Here is a 17,873-nt window from a genome sequence, read left to right on the forward strand (position 1 = left end):
TTATATCTTTTCATGTGACAACACTGAAGAAATGACACTCTGCTACAATATAAAGTAGTAAGTGAACAGCCTGTATGACAGTGTAAATTTGCTGTCCCCTCAAAATAACTCAACACACAGCCATTAATGTCTAAACCGTTGGCAACAAAAGTGAATGATTTCTTGCACATTACACATTTATATATGAAACCTAATTGAATATAAATAAAATCTAAAAAAGTGTGAGAAATTAAGAAATGTTATTTATTTTGTTCTGCAGGGCATTTTAACTGTATGTCATAATACTGTTAGCTTTTACTGCAATAAAACACACATTTGTGTTCAGCGATATATCATGTACTGTTTTTTTTTAGGGGGTTTGGAAAGATACAGGTTGAAATGTTTTCCCCTTTTCAGTTTTTACACATTGAAATTTGCCAGATCGGTTATGTTGGTTTTGAGACTGTTTGGCAGCCCACGAATGAAATTTACCCCATCATGGCATACCATTTGCAAAAGTCCAATCTTTTTTAGTAGCCAGTCAAAAAACCCTGGCCAAAGTTAGTGTTCATATTTGTTTATTTCCTTTTTCACACAAAAAACTGCACGTTCACTGATGATATATTCATGATTAAATGTTTTACTGTTTTGAAGAACTCTTATTTCAATATCCCTCGTGTACAGGTTTTATGGGGTTTGGGAAAGTTACAGGGTAAAATATAGGGTTTGCAAATTAAATTCTCTGGGCATTCTGCCTGGGTTGTTAGGCAGGTTCCCCAATATATAATGAATAAAATAATTATATATAAATAATATACAAAATGCATTAAGAATCAAATTATGAATATTTATCTATCTATATGAAAAAATGAGAGCACTCGCTGGGTTTAAATTCAAAATTGATGTGTATTTAAATTCGCATAGACAATTGTTGTGGTAGCGGACCCTGGGTAACCCGACTGGTTACCTCCTCTAAATTCTCCCTTCAGCCACTCAGGAACCCTTACAACAAGCAGGCATCTGTTTCCCCCACATTAACTGGATGAGACACAGCTCTGGGGGTACAACTCAGCTTTATAATGCCAAACTCTTCTTTTGTGCATAACCCCTTGCAAGTGTAACGAGTATATACCCCTACACGCGGGATCCAGCCAAACAGAAGACAGCACAGAGGAGAGATACGTCTACCGGACCTTAGAGTGGCCGGACTCGACGTAATAGGAGAAGACAGAGTCAGGAACGATCCGAGGTCAAGGGCACAAAGAGACAGCGTAAACGAAAACTAGCCGGGGTCTGGTACACAGGAATCAGCAAGCCGGCAAACAGTACAGACAAGGATAAAACGAAAACGAAGTCAGAATACAAAGCCAAGGTCAAATACGGAGAAACACAACTGAACACAACAAGCACTAAAGGGAACTGTAGCAGAAACCACGATAGGGCAAGGAACTAAGGGAAAAGGGTGAGTATAAGTAGCCTTCAAACTAATGTGATTGGCTCCTGTCACTTCCACACCCCCAACAGGTAAGTGTATGGGGTGATTGGCATGACAGGAGCCAATGGGAGCCTTTTTGCAATTTAGGCTCCCACTGTCTCTTTAAGAGGGCGCCCGAGACTCGCGGCGCGCTCTTAGCTGCAGGCGGGACACGTGACCGCATCTCGCGGTCACTGCCCGTCTTCCTGTTAGGAGAGTCGGATGAGCCGCGCGCGGTTCGTGCAGCCGCAGGACCGCGCGCGGCTTGAAGAGAGGACCACGGCCGGCCCCCGGATAAGGTAAGTACCGCTACAGTACCCCCCCATGAGGACACGCCCTCCGGGCGGGCAGGACCAGGCCTGGCAGGAAAACGTGAATGGAAAGAACGTACAAGGCGGGGAGCATGAACAGCATCCGCAGGAATCCAACTGCGCTCCTCAGGCCCATAACCCTTCCAATGTACCAAGTACTGAAGCCGACCCCTAAGGAAACGAGAGTCAATAACAGCAGACACTTCGAACTCCTCATGACCCTCCACAGAGACAGGAGGGGGAGGGGGAGTATGCCGGGTATAGCGGTTGCGTACGTAAGGCTTCAACAACGAGGTGTGAAATACATTAGGTATACGCAGACTCTTAGGCAGACCCAAGGCATAAGAAACGGGATTAACCTTATGTATAATGCGATAAGGGCCAATGAAGCGGGGAGCCAATTTCATAGAAGGCACCCGGAGGCGAATATTCCGTGTGGAAAGCAAAACCCTGTCCCCCACAACATAGGAAGGAGCCGCTCTGCGATGCTTGTCAGCCTGAGCCTTCTGGCGGGCAGCAGAGTCCACCAAAGAACGCTGAACCTGCTCCCAAGTATTACGCAAACCAGCCAAATGCTCATCCAGAACTGGCATGCCCTGTGAGGAGAATGCAGCCGGAAGAACCACGGGATGCTGGCCATAGACAACGTAAAAAGGGCTTTTGCCGGAAGAATCATGAGTGGCGTTATTCCGAGCAAATTCAGCCCAAGGAAGCAGGTTAGACCAATTGTCCTGATGGTGAGACACAAAACAACGGAGGTACTGCTCCAGAGACTGGTTGGCACGTTCAGCAGCTCCATTAGACTGGGGATGGTAAGCGGAAGAAAATGAGAGAGAAATACCCATCTCCGAACAAAAGGCTTTCCAGAACCTGGAAATAAATTGGCTACCCCTATCGGATACAATAGATAAGGGAATACCATGTAATCGAAACACTTCTCTAGCGAAGATAAGAGCCAGTTCCTTGGAAGTGGGCAACTTGCGAAGAGACACAAAGTGAGCCATTTTGGAAAACCGATCTACTATCATTAGGATGACTGTGTTACCATTCGAAGGGGGTAATTCAACAATAAAATCCATTGATAGATTAGACCAAGGTCTCTCGGGAACGGGTAACGGATGCAACAGCCCACAAGGAACTCTACGAGAGGATTTCATACATGCACAAGTAGTACAAGCACTTATATAGTCAGTAACATCCTTACGTAAGGTATCCCACCAGAAATACCGAGAAACGGCTGACACCGTTTTGGAAATACCAGGATGTCCAGCAGTGTTAGTATCGTGATACAGTGACAGAATATCCCGTCTCTCGGGAACGTCAACAAACAATTTATCATTAGGCCTCTCGCTAGGTGCCATGCTTTGCTTCTCTTGTATGGCCTGCAAGAGGGATGAGGAAATAGACAATATAGTAGTTGCTATTATCCTGTCTGGGGGAATGACAGGAGTGACATCAATCTCCTGTTTGTCAATAGTCTCGAATTGTCTGGACAGAGCGTCCGCTTTAGTGTTCCGATCACCTGGCCTATAGGTGATTATATAATTAAAATGAGACAAGAACAGTGACCACCTAGCCTGCCTTGAAGACAATCTTTTAGCTTCGCTAAGGTAGGATAGGTTCTTATGATCCGTAAATATGAGGATAGGATCCTTAGTGCCCTCTAACAAATGTCTCCATTCTTTGAGTGCTAAAATGATAGCAAGGAGTTCGCGATTACCCACATCATAATTCCTTTCTGCTTTGGACATTTGTTTAGAAAAGAAGCCACAAGGATGCAATGGCTTGTCAGGAGACTCTCTTTGGGATAAGACAGCACCTACCCCTATATCGGAAGCATCAACCTCAAGTATATATGGCAATGAGGGGACAGGATGCTGTAAAATAGGTGCAGAGGCGAACGTAGTCTTAAGAAAGTCAAAAGCCTGAAGTGCCTCGGTAGACCAGGCACGTGTATTGCCATCCTTTTTAGTCATACGAGTAATAGGTGCTACGATAGACGAAAAACCTTTGATAAAACGTCTATAATAATTAGAGAAACCCAGAAAACGCTGGATGGCTTTCAGACCTTGCGGCAGAGGCCATTCTATGACCGCAGCGAGCTTCTGGGGATCCATCCGAAAACCCTTAGCGGAAATCAAATACCCTAAAAACTGGACCTCGGATTGGTCGAATAGACATTTTTCTAGTTTGCAATAAAGACCATTAGCAAGAAGGGTCTTCAGAACTGTCGTAACATGTCTGTGATGAGTGTATAAGTCTGTAGAATATATTAAAATGTCATCCAAGTACACAATAACAAATGAGTGAATAAAGTCCCTTAAGACATCATTAATAAATTCTTGGAATACTGCTGGGGCATTGCAAAGCCCAAATGGCATGACGGTATACTCATAATGACCTGACCTAGTGTTAAAGGCTGTCTTCCATTCGTGGTCCTTTTTTATACGTATCAAATTGTATGCTCCTCTAAGATCAAATTTGGTGAATACCGTAGCATGTTTGAGCCTGTCAAACAATTCTGTTATTAATGGTATAGGGTAAGCATTTTTTATGGTGATTTTATTAAGACCTCTATAATCAATGCAAGGTCTTAAATCACCTTCTTTCTTTGATACAAAGAAGAACCCCGCTCCAGCCGGAGAAGAGGATCTCCTAATAAATCCCTTGTCTAATGATTCTTTAATGTACTCCTCCATGACACGGTTTTCTTGAACCGATAGAGGGTACACCCTGCCCTTGGGAGGTATAGTGCCAGGCAACAAGTCAATAGCACAATCGTAGGGTCTGTGAGGCGGTAATTTGTCAGCCTCTCTTTTATCAAAGACAGTCTTTAAAGATAAATACTGAGAGGGTATAGCCGTAGACAAAGGAGGAATGGTAGGAACATTAATAGAATTCACAGGCGTGACTTCAATAGTACATGACTCATGGCAGGCTTCACTCCATGATTTTATCTGCCCTGTCTCCCAGTCAAAAATGGGATTGTGGGCACGTAACCATGGATACCCTAACACCAACTGTGAAGAGGGAGAGGTGATGACCTGGAACCGAATGGTTTCATAGTGTAGAACCCCTGTGTACATGTGTAGCGGTGCAGTCTCGTGAGTAACAACTGGAGATATCAATGGTCTACCATCTATGGCCTCAACGGCCAAGGGTATCTCCTTCTCCCTGATGGGAATATTGTTTTTCTTTACAAAATATAAAATAAAATTCTCAGCTGCCCCAGAGTCAACCAGGGCGTATATATTTTCAACTATACAACTCTCTCCCATATGTAAAGAAACAGGGAGAAGCAGTCGGTTAGGAGGCAATGTAGGAGACTTAGAAATCACACCCAAGGCCAGTCCCCTATAAGGTCTTAGGTGCGAGAGTTTTCCGGGAACAAAGGACACTCCTTTACCATATGGTCTCTCCTACCACAATATAGGCAGAGTCCCTCCCTTCTCCTATGTAATTTTTCATTATCAGAGAGTTTGGCAACCCCTAATTGCATGGGTTCCTCTTCAGATACTTTTACACTCTCCGGTGTATTAACTCTGGGGTGAATAGGTGTAACAAAACGTCTATTCCTGTTCTTGGTATAGAGCCTGTCACAAATCCTATTATCTATATCGATGAGGTAGTCAATAAGGTCCTCTAAGGCAACAGGAAGCTCCTTAGCTGCTACCTCATCCAATATAGAGTCTGATAAGCCTTCCATGAAGGCAGTAGTTAACCCATTGTTGGTCCAATCGACCTGTGAGGCAAGGGTACGAAACTGTATAGCGTAATCAGCCACAGACCTAGAACCCTGTTTAATCCTCATTAATGCTCTTGCGGCATTCTTAGACCTTTTCATAGTATCAAAAGTTCTGCGAAAAGCTGTAAGGAAACTGTGAAAGTCATGCACCAAAGGTCCATTAGCCTCCCAAATAGGGTTTGCCCATTCAAGTGCTTTGTCGGTAAGTTGGTGCATAAAGAACCCAACTTTAGACCTCTCTGTGGGAAATGAACGTGGATACATCTCAAAATGAAACTCTATTTGGTTAATGAACCCTCTGCATGTCTTAGAATCCCCTCCATACCTAGGAGGAGGCGTTAAATGGGCCGTAGCATTAGGCACAGTCGATACTTCAGGAAGCAGGGGTGTAGGAGGGTTAGGTGCGGTTGCTGGAATGGTTCTAGCTAAGAGCGTCTGGAGAGCCTGAGCTATCTGATCCATACGGTGATCCTGCTCTACAAATCTAGCCTCATGGGACGCCATCTGTTGAGCTAAATCTGCGGGGTCCATGGCCCTATCGTAATGTAACGATTATATACCCCTACACGCAGGATCCAGCCAAACAGAAGACAGCACAGAGGAGAGATACGTCTACCGGACCTTAGAGTGGCCGGACTCGACGTAATAGGAGAAGACAGAGTCAGGAACGATCCGAGGTCAAGGGCACAAAGAGACAGCGTAAACGAAAACTAGCCGGGGTCTGGTACACAGGAATCAGCAAGCCGGCAAACAGTACAGACAAGGATAAAGCGAAAACGAAGCCAGAATACAAAGCCAAGGTCAAATACGGAGAAACACAACTGAACACAACAAGCACTAAAGGGAACTGTAGCAGAAACCACGATAGGGCAAGGAACTAAGGGAAAAGGGTGAGTATAAGTAGCCTTCAAACTAATGTGATTGGCTCCTGTCACTTCCACACCCCCAACAGGTAAGTGTATGGGGTGATTGGCATGACAGGAGCCAATGGGAGCCTTTTTGCAATTTAGGCTCCCACTGTCTCTTTAAGAGCGCGCCCGAGACTCGCGGCGCGCTCTTAGCTGCAGGCGGGACACGTGACCGCATCTCGCGGTCACTGCCCGTCTTCCTGTTAGGAGAGTCGGATGAACCGCGCGCGGTTGAAGAGAGGACCGCGGCCGGCCCCCGGATAAGGTAAGTACCGCTACAGCAAGGTCTTCCACACAACCACACAGGGGTTTCCATCCTAGGATCCTCTGTACCTGGGAGCCCGGGTGCAGGAAAAGGGACCTAGTCTCTTTGTCTCCCAGGTACAGAAAGTCCGCCCCACATACAAGGGGTCTCCCACACAAAATGACAGAGGTCTTCATCCCAGGATCCTCTGTGCCTGGGAGCCCGGGCATGGGAGAAGGGACCTAGTCTCTTTGTCTCCCAGGCACAGAAAGCCTGCCAAACTGGCCAGTGCCCCAAAAGTGTCCCCACGAACCCCAGAAAACCCCACACCAGGTCTTTTCCCGACTGGTCTCCGTTCGTGAGGCTCCTGTGCGAACCCCTGGCCAGGGAAGCGTCTCCTTTCGGGATACGAATGCTCCCCCTGGTTGGTGTTCCACTATACAAAATGGCGGCCACCCAGGGGAGTACTCATTAATTACTTCCCTTGCGGTTTCGCACTCATGTTGTAGGTGTGAATGTTCTAATGGGGCACCGGGGTGGTCCCCATTCGGGGGATGGATGGGTTCCGTTCGTATGAGCGTTCCCAAATGGGGAAACAGGGCACAGTACATGAAATACCAGGGGAACACACTCAATAAAAGGGGAAAACACATGAATAAGCAGTGGTTCTGCCACAGTTGTTTTGACCTGTTGGTCAAAATGTTGATTGTCTATGCGAATATGATGTTTTTCTTACGTTTATATTACCAGTGTTGTGCAGTAACCTTGGTCATATTAAGATTTTGTTTGCTTATTTTGGGCAGAGTGCACCATACCATTCAGGTATAATGTTAAATCTTGCTGTCTTGCTAGGTACATTCCGCGTTGTGTAAATACGTTGAAGAGAAAAGGTGTAGAGTTGAGCGGACACCTGGATGTTCGGGTTTACCGGGTTTGGCCAAACATTGGCAAAAAGTTCGAGTTCGGCCTCGAACGTGACCCATACTTAACCCCAAAACCGAACCTGAACCCCATTGAAGTCAATGGGGAACTGAACATTTGGGCACTAAAATGGCTCTTAAAAAAGTCCTGGAAAGGGCTAGAGGGCTGCAAAAGGAAGTAAAATGGGGGTAACAAATGTGCAAACAAATGTGGATATGGAAATAACTTAAAATAACATAAAATATATAAAAATGTAAAATAATAATCTTGAACTAGGAGGAGGAGTTGGATGTGGAGTAGGAGGTTGAGGAGGTGGTGACTGTGGCGGTGTAGGTGGAAGCGGCGGTTGCGGCGGAGGAGGTAGCCAACACTGTTTTTTATTTTTATTTGCATTTTTTTTTATTTGGGATAGCCCCCAAAATATTGGGAAATATAAAAAAAGAAAACAAAGAATAAGTGCACTTGAGTATAACAATGGCTGGGTGAGGCCGGTATAAATGTCTATTCTGCACAAGGTACAGACAAGTCTGGTGGGATCCATGCCTGGTTCATTTTAATAAACATGAGCTTGTCCACGTTGGCTGTGGACAGGCCGCTGCGCTTGTCTGTGATAACGCCCCCTGCCGTGCTAAACACACGTTCAGACAATACACTGGCTGCAGGGCAGGCCAGCACCTCCAAGGCATAAAGGGCAAGCTCAGGCCATGTGCCCAGTTTGGAGACCCAGAAGTTGAATGGGGCAGACCCAGTCAGTACGTGTAGGCGTGTGCACACGTACTGTTCCACCATGTTGCTGAAATGCTGCCTCCTGCTAAGACGTTCCATATCAGCTGGTGGTGCTGGTTGTTGTGGCGTGCTGACAAAGCTTCTCCACATTTCGTCCATGCTATCCCTGCCTTCTGAGGTGCTGGCGGTGCACCAGCTGCGTTGGCGACCTCTTCCTCCTTCTCTGCCTTCGCCTTGTGCTTCCACTGAGCCCCTGGTGTCAGTTGGGAATGCCCTCAGCAGCGCGTCTACCCGCGTGCGCTTGTAGTCGCACATCTTCCGATCACGTTCCAGTGAGGGAATTAAGAACAGCACGTTGTCCTTGCAGTGGTCACCCAGTAATCAGCACAGGTTAGAATGTGGGTAACACGGCAGTCGTTACGCAGGCACTTTGGTGACTCTAGATAACCTTGGGCCGATCGCACGTCTCCGTGACGGCGACAACGCATTCGGATGTTGCCCTATCAACTTTCAATGTTAGTTTCTGCGCCTACCATGGTGACCACGGGTAAAGGGGAATCAGGGTTCGATTCTGGAGAGGAAGCCTGAGAAACGGCTACCACATCCAAGGAAGGCAGCAGGCACGCAAATTACCCACTCCCGACGCGGGGAGGTAGTGACAATAAATAACATTACAGGACTCTTTCGAGGCCCTGTAATTGGAATGAGTACACTTTAAATGCTTTAACGAGGATCTATTGGAGGGCAAGTCTGGTGCAGAGCGACTGACCCGTGTGTGCTGCAGCTGAAACTCCACTATCGCCTGCTGCTGCTCGCACAGTCTCTCCAGCATGTGCAAGGTGGAGTTCCACCTTGTGGGTACTTTGCATATGAGACGGTGAGCGGGAAGGCTGAAGTTACGCTGCAGCACAGACAGATGAGCAGCAGCAGGGTGAGAACGCCGAAAGCGCGCACAGCTACTACAGTGAAACTGCGAATGGCTCATTAAATCAGTTATGGTTCCTTTGATCGCTCCATCTGTTACTTGGATAACTGTGGTAATTCTAGAGCTAATACATTCTGATGAGCGCTAGGGGACGGCCGCTCTGTTTTTGCACCCTGCTCCCTCTTATACTGTGCTGGTGCCTCAGTGCGACCACCGCCTCTTCCTCCAAACTGCACACGTCACTCCCATGACCTTCATTCCATGTGGGGTCTAGGACCTCATCATCCTTCACATCATCTTCCACCCACTCCTCAACCCTGCCCTCGTTGCCGGTGTGCACTGCAGAAAGCCACAGCTGGCACCTGTGTTTTTCCAGCATGTAAAGTCTGCAAAGGACATATGGAAATTGTTTAAGAATTGCATCCAGGCAATAGTTTTCCATATAAACTGACATCTCAGTTTGACTTGTGAGGGTATTGCCCCCGAATTACAATATTGTTGAAGTACCTCTTAAATATTGATCACTGGTTTAAATATAGCAGCTGGTTATCTGGTAGTTTCTAGTATAGAAAATACCAATCTCTTTTCTATCACTTAGATCTGTGTAACAAGTGTTGTAGGTGTGAAACAATATTACAAGTGACCGATGTAGTAAATTTGACTCAAAGTTCCATTTGCAAAAAAAATTCTCGCCCATCTTCTGTGGGTTATTGCATTTTTAAGATGTAGACTTATTGTATCACACTAGCCATGCACAGGTAGATTGTCTGGCACATTGTTTTGGTGTTTGGTTTTTAACTTTGTAGTTGTGTCTTTACACAATATAGAAATGTATATTAATGCTTCTGTATATGAAGCGATCACAATAACACTTATTTTTCACTTTTTTTTAAAAGTCTTTAGACTTTCTTGAGAAGCGGTAACTAGCCAGTGTTGCACACATACACCAGATATGAAGTGCACATCCCAAATGCACTATTTAGCACCAAAAAAAATGTGAATTTTTAAAACTGCGCTGTAAGCACAGTATTTGACAGTTCTATTTGACTCTCAGATATGAAGTGCACCGCAGGCCGCAAATGAACTATTTAGCACCAAAAAGATTGGAATTTTTAAAACTGCTATGTCACAGCAGTATTTGACGGTTCTATTTGACTCTCAGACATGAAGTGCACACCCCAAATGTACTATTTATCATAAAAAAAAATAGAATTTTTAAAACTGCGCTGTATCCACAGAATTTGACGGTTCTATTTGACTCTCAGATATGAAGTGCACACCCAAAATGTACTATTTAGCACCCAAAAAAATAGAATTTCTAAAACTGCGCTGTGACCACAGTATTTGACGGTTCTATTTGACTCTCAGGTATGAAGTGCACCGCAGGTCGCAAATGTACTATTTAGCACCAATTTATTTTTAATTTTTAAAACTGCGCTGTAACCACAGTATTTGACGGCTCTATTTGACTCTTAGATATGAAGTGTACCGCAGGTCGCAAATGCACTATTTAGCACCAAAGAAATTTCAATTTTTAAAACTGCTATTTCACAGCAGTATTTGACGTTTCTATTTGACTCTCAGATATGAAGTGCACACCCCAAATGTACTATTTAGCACAAAAAAAAAATGAATTTTTAAAACTGCGCTGTATCCACAGTATTTGACGGTTCTATTTGACTTCCAGATATGAAGTGCAGGCCCCAAATGTACTATTTAACACCAAAAAAATTAGAATTTGTAAAACTGCGCTGTAACCACAGTATTTGACGGTTCTATTTGACTCTCAGATATGAAGTGCACCGCAGGCCGCAAATGTACTATTTAGCACCAAAAAAATTTACATTTTTAAAACTGCTATGCCACAGCAGTATTTGACGGTTCTATTTGACTCTCAGATATGAAGTGCACCGCAGGCCGCAAATTTACTATTTACTACCAAAAAGTTAGATGTTTTAAACCAACATTGTAACAGTAGTATTTAAGGGTTTTATTAGACTGCAAGAAATGCACCGCAGGCTGCAAATGTACTATTTAGCACAAAAAGTGTGATTTTTAAACCAACAATGTAACAGTAGTATTTAAGGGTTTTATTGGACTGCAAGAAATGCAGTACGCAAATGTACTATTTAGCATCAAAAAAATTGCAGTATATAAAAATGCCTAGATGTTGCCCACTGAGCTACCAGAACAGGATTAAAGTAATGTGCCTGGCACACATGCAGTTGCAAGTGCACTGCACTCTCTGTAGCACTGGGCTCAGGGCAGGGTACAAAAATTTAGTATTATAGCACCCACAAAAATAATCGCTGTAGTTTGCGGATTCAACACCAGAATTCTTTCCTAATCTGTCCCTCACGGCTGAAGCATCCTCTCCCTACACTAATAAGAGCTTATGTGACGTGCGGCCCTACGTGACTCCAGCCTGGGTCACATGCTGCACTGGCCAATCACAGCCATGCCATTAGTAGGCATGGCTGTGATGGCTTCTAAGGGCACACGAGTCAAACGCTTGTTGATTGGCTGCCCTGCAGCCTTTCAAAACGCGCCATTAAATCGCCGAACACCGAACTCCAACCCGAACACACACTGAAATGTCCGTGTTCAGGTCCGGGGTCCAAAAACCGTAATGTTCGGTACGAACCCAAACTTTACTTTCGCTCAACTCTACTATTTAGTTCTTCACCTAGTAGGATGATCTACACACAAACAACTAGTTGTGGAGATTTAGGCAAGGAACAGTATGGCAGTTTATTGCAGTAAATTATCCTAATCCTTTTTAACACTAATGCGTAGCAATGGGGTGTGCGATTCAGTCTCCTGCTAGATTGGAATTAGTGGCAAGTTAGGATTTATTTCAAGAGATCTATACAAAAAATTTTTATTTGACCCTTTTTTTTTTTTAAACCGAGATCGGTCAGAATCTAATAAGAGTATACTGACATCTAGTGGTTGCATTAAATACTACTTCTTTCCTTTGACTTTCTTTATGCACATAGACCCCAACTAACTATCTGTTGGGAACTACAAATGTCTTCAGCAATTTCTTCCTAGACAATGTAGACTCTTGTATATCCATAGATAATTAATTTATCTTATTTTGTCAAATTTTAGTTTTGATTTATTCTTTTTTTTGCATGTTGGTGCACTGCAATTTTTATACACCTCAAAGAATTGATATGTAAATATATGCATATATTTTTTGTCATTCACATTTTTATTGATAAAGTAATAGATTTAGGTAAATAAAGTACAAGAAATGTACAACATTGAGATAGAGGTGAAGCAATACAATAAATTCAACATATGGACATTTGCTGTCTCCATCATACATCATATACGGTTATGTAACCCACATCATGAAGGAGTAGTGTGACGTCCCATACCAGGAGCGCCAGGACGGCCTCTCCGTACCTGGACCAACAAAGTGTCCCCTAATTCGGTGCTCAACTGACACACCATGTATACGCTCATAGTGCAGGGTCCAGAAGTATGCCCAAGCCAATAAGGCGATCCCTGAATGGAAATTTCCCGCTAACAGTCGTCTGGCCTAAGGAGACCAATACGGAAACAGTAGTGACCTGCTTTACCAATGAATTGTAGGGTTTTCATATCACTTTCCTATAATGCAAGAGTCTCCTGTATCATGTGTTTGATGGTGGCTGCCGCCCGTCTCCAGTGTCAGAGGCAATTTGTCTGCCATCTGGCAAGCCAGGCAACCTGGTCCTTAGGAGTCACCCAGATGCTCAAGTCTCCACTACTTCAAAAAATCGTTAAAAACCCACTTCTTCATAAAAGCGTATCAATTAAACTGTTAATAGCTCCCAACTGATTCTTCTGCAACTGTCACTAGTCTAATACTATCCTTACCTTTTTGTGTCATTTTACCCCACTCCCTCTAGCATGTAAGCTCATTGAGCAGGGCCCTCAACCCCTCTGTTCCTGTGTGTCCATCTTGTCTGGTTACAACTACATGTCTGTTCGTCCACCCATTGTAAAGCGCTGCGTAATTTTATGGCGCTATATAAATATCATAATAATAATAATAATAATAATAGGAGTCGTCATAACTGAAATAGGGTCCGCCCCCAGCACCTGCCAGTAGCCACAGAACCAACCAGTAGGCACAACACCTATTAGGCTGAATGACACCTGAACGAAAAGAAGCATAGCAGCTAGAAATATTTGAAATTAAAGGGTTAAATAGGATATGACAGAGGAGATAGGAAAATAGAGAGAAAAAGAAGATTGAAGATAACTGACTGGAATCAGGGTAGGTCTCGGTTGTCACCCACCACCCCCTGCCGTGGTCCGCTAAACCCACGTCAGGGCAATCCTCCAATGGACAGTAATCTAACACAGTAATCATGTTACAGGGTTCAGTCGGACCTTGGCTAGTCTCGTTAGCCTTTATGACTAAGTACAAGATTTCTTTTCTAACACAGGTTTTCTATTTACTATTCTTTAAAAAAAATGTTAAACTTTTTTTGGGAGTATTTTTTATAATTTTTTTTAAATAAAACAAAAAATATTTTGACACATAATTATATTTAGTATTTTTTTAAATTAAAATGTTTTTTTTCTTTAATTATTTTGTGGGGTGCTGACCCAACTGCTCCTATGGACAAGCCTCCATTGAATTCTTGGACAGACTGCCATATAGATCTCTAGAGAGAGCCCGTGCTACAACGGTTGGCGTTATTGGTTTATATATGACCGTTCTTGTCACAAAAGAAATTTAATTCTGGACTATGAGATTAGCTATTAGAAGTTGTGCTATTACATATTTTAACTTGTGGTAGATTGATTAATGCTGTTTTATTAACACACTTATGAGCGAGGAACTACAGCCCCAATGTTTATTGGAAATGATCTAAGGATAGAATGTGGTAAGGGTGTTCTGCCCTCACTGCTACTAGTTTCATTTCACTTCTTTTGGTCATCACATGCCAAACCCTTGTTCAGCCAGTAAAAGTCAGATTGTACAGTCTGTTCTCAGACGAACAAATATGGACAAGCTGGGTTTCTGGACATTACTCATCTTCTATCTACAAGGTGATATTTAAAACATGTTTATTTATTGTTATATTATGATATTAGAATTATTTCTCCAATGTCAACTCTCTCCCTCTCTCTTCTAATCTCTATCTCTCTCCCTCTCTCTTCTAATCTCTATCTCTCTCCCTCTCTCTTCTAATCTCTCCCTCTTTTTCTCTCTCTCTTCTAATCTCTTTCTCTCTCCCTCTCTCTTCTAATCTCTATTTCTCTCCTGTAATCTCTCCATGGGTATAGCAAGGAGAGAAATGCGATAACAAATTCCCCAGAAAATCTATTGGGGGTGATTAGAGAAATAACATAATAATAATAATAATGTTGTAGCATTAAAATTATATTATTTACTGTTTAAGATTAATAAGAAAGAAATGTGAAAATAAATATATATATATATATATATATATTGTGTTGATTATCTTCCCCATGTAACTTTGAACATATTTAAAAGGGGAGGTTGGGGCAATCGAATTGATTTATATCTATTTGTATGAACAGAATTCCCAGTGATAATTATAATTATATAGTAAACGTTTTGAATGTTATTTCAGAAACATAGAAACATAGAATGTGACTGCAGAAAAACACAAAAAGAAAAGAAAAGGAGGAAACAATTTATTAAATAGGGAGTAGTGATAGATACTGGGAGATTTAGGAAAAAAATGGGGGGTATCCCCTAAATGGTAAATTCAATTAGGAAAAACAAAAAACAAAAAACAAAATAAATCTCCAAAGTTCTATCTACGTGAGAGCAAGTATAAATTAAAACTTAACTTTTATTACTTCAGTAAAATAGGTAATAGATACACCTAAAACCCAAATGATTAAAAACAGCCTCTTATGTAGATAAATTAGTTATAAACAAAATAGTTTCCACTTATGAGGATAGTTCAATGCTACTATCCACAAGTAGTACCTAAAGTGGTTGTAGTAGTACGTGAGGAAATGGTAGCGCATTGATGTGCAGAGATAAGATATTAAATATTCTCCATATGTGTGCCTTTAATTGGTATACAGAAGATTACTGAATAGTAACTGTAAGGCAATAGAGAGAATACAGGGGAGGGAGAGATAATAGATATTCCTAATCTGGATATGTAGTACAACCTAAAGTGCCTTCGAGGGCACCCCTTACCCAAAATTCTATTCTCTTACTAATACCCCACCTTGCTCAATCTTGCCCAGATATGTTAGTTTGAAAAAAAAGACAGGCTAAATAGCTGATATTGCTGCTTATGTTCTGCGATGATGAATAACATAGACAAGGTGCAGAGGTTTCCTAACGCTTAAGCCTCTATAGATCTGAGGCTAAGCAAATCTCAGTGGAAACTAGATCATGTATTGCTGGTGGGTAGCAAATGTGTCAGTTTCCGCAATCAGGTATGACAACCTACGGTAAATGGACAGCTACCAGAGCCCCTGACGCGCGCATTTCGCCAGTCAGCTCATCTGATTTATATATACACAGTATCTCACAAAAGTGAGTACACCCCTCACATTTTTGTAAATATTTTATTATATCTTTTCATGTGACAACACTGAAGAAATGACACTCTGTTACAATGTAAAGTAGTAAGTGTACAGCCTGTATAACAGTGTAAATTTGCTGTCCCCTCAAAATAACACACAGCCATTAATGTCTAAACCGTTGGCAATAAAAGTGAGTGCAACCCTAAGAAGAAAATGTCCACATTGGGCCCAAAGTGTCAATACTTTGTGTGGCCACCATTATTTTTCAGCACTGACACATAGTGTTGTCGCGAACCCGAAATTTTCGGTTCGCGAACGGCGAACGCGAACTTCCGCAAATGTTCGCGAACGGGCGAACCGCCATAGACTTCAATGGACAGGCGAATTTTAAAACACACAGGGACTCTTTCTGGCCACAATAGTGATGGAAAAGTTGTTTCAAGGGGACTAACACCTGGACTGTGGCATGCCGGAGGGGGATCCATGGCAAAACTCCCATGGAAAATTACATAGTTGATGCAGAGTCTGGTTTTAATCCATAAAGGGCATAAATCACCTAACATTCCTAAATTGTTTGGAATAACGTGCTTTTTAAACATCAGGTATGATGTTGTATCGATCAGGTAGTGTAAGGGTTACGCCCGCTTCACAGTGACATACAGTGTGTGTGTATATTGTGTGTATAGTGTGCGTATATTGTGTGTAGTGTGTGTATAGTGTGTGCAGTGTGTGTATAGTGTGTATGCAGTGTGTGTCCCCAAGCCCCTAGTCACACAACCAAATAAAAAAGCCCCTACCTACCCCCCTCACCCTAAAAAATAGTGAAGGGGGAATAAAATTACTACCCTGTAAAGTAAAATTCAATTTACTATTCAACGTCTTCTTCTTCTAAAATCTTCATTTTTTTAGCCCCAAAAAAGGCCAAATAAAAAGCCATCATACCCGTCGAACTTAAAAATAAAATAAAAAACCCGAGCACAAAAAAAATTAATCCATCTTCACCCATGGAGGGCTCCGTGTCAGTGTTTATCAGGGATCCTTAGGATAGGTGTCAATCCATATCTGCCAAGTGACCCTATGTAGGGGGAACAGTCCCTATTCTGCTCTGTGTCAGTGTCTGGAGGGAGTATCTGCAGTAACACAGAGTGTCTGGGGGGAGTATCTGCAGTAACACAGGGTGTCTGGAGGGAGTATCTGCAGTAACACAGAGTGTCTGGGGGGAGTATCTACTTGTAACATTTATATGCACTAAAAAAAAAAAAAAATAATAAATTGAAAAAAAATTAAAAAATGGTTGCAGCTTCCGAATTAATCTAAAATGGATGCTGTCCAGTAGGTGGGAGGGTCTGCTAGGGAGGGTGTGCTGCTGATTGGCTGTAATGTGTCTGCTGACTGTGAGGTACAGGGTCAAAGTTTACTCAATGATGACGAATAGGGGGCGGACCGAACACCGCATGTGTTCGCCCGCGGTGGCGGACGCGAACATGCTAAGTTCGCCGGGAACTATTCACTGGCGAACAGTTCGGTACATCACTACTGACACACACACACACATATTGACATATAGACACTGACATACACACACATACACACATACACATACATACATACATACACACACACATACGCACATACACACACAAAGACACACACACATACACACACATACAGACACACATACATTCAGACAATCATTGTGTGTCAATGAAGCAACCAAAACAGACAATCCAGCTCAGTTGTTCATAGTTACATAGCTGAAAAGAGACTTGTGTCCATCAAGTTCAGACTTCCTCACATACGTTTTTGCTGTTGATCCAAAAGAAGGCAAAAAACCTAGCCTGAAGCGCTTCCAATTTTGCCAAACTAGGAAAAAATTCCTTCTTGACTAGCAGTCAGATGTCTCCTTGGATCAAGCAGCTATTACCCCACTAATTAGAAATTATATCCCTGGACATGCATGTATTGGTGTTCCATTTATGGAATAAAAAAAACAAACAATTGCTGGTGATTAGGGAACAACCATGTTACGGTTCACCCAGTCCCTGGATTGTAATCCCTTTGTTTCATTCGTTTATGGGTTCAGGGCATTGCATTCTTCTTTGTTTTATATTTTATTTC

This window comes from Pelobates fuscus, chromosome 13 (assembly GCF_036172605.1).
Source record: "Pelobates fuscus isolate aPelFus1 chromosome 13, aPelFus1.pri, whole genome shotgun sequence".
Lineage (NCBI taxonomy): Eukaryota > Metazoa > Chordata > Amphibia > Anura > Pelobatidae > Pelobates > Pelobates fuscus.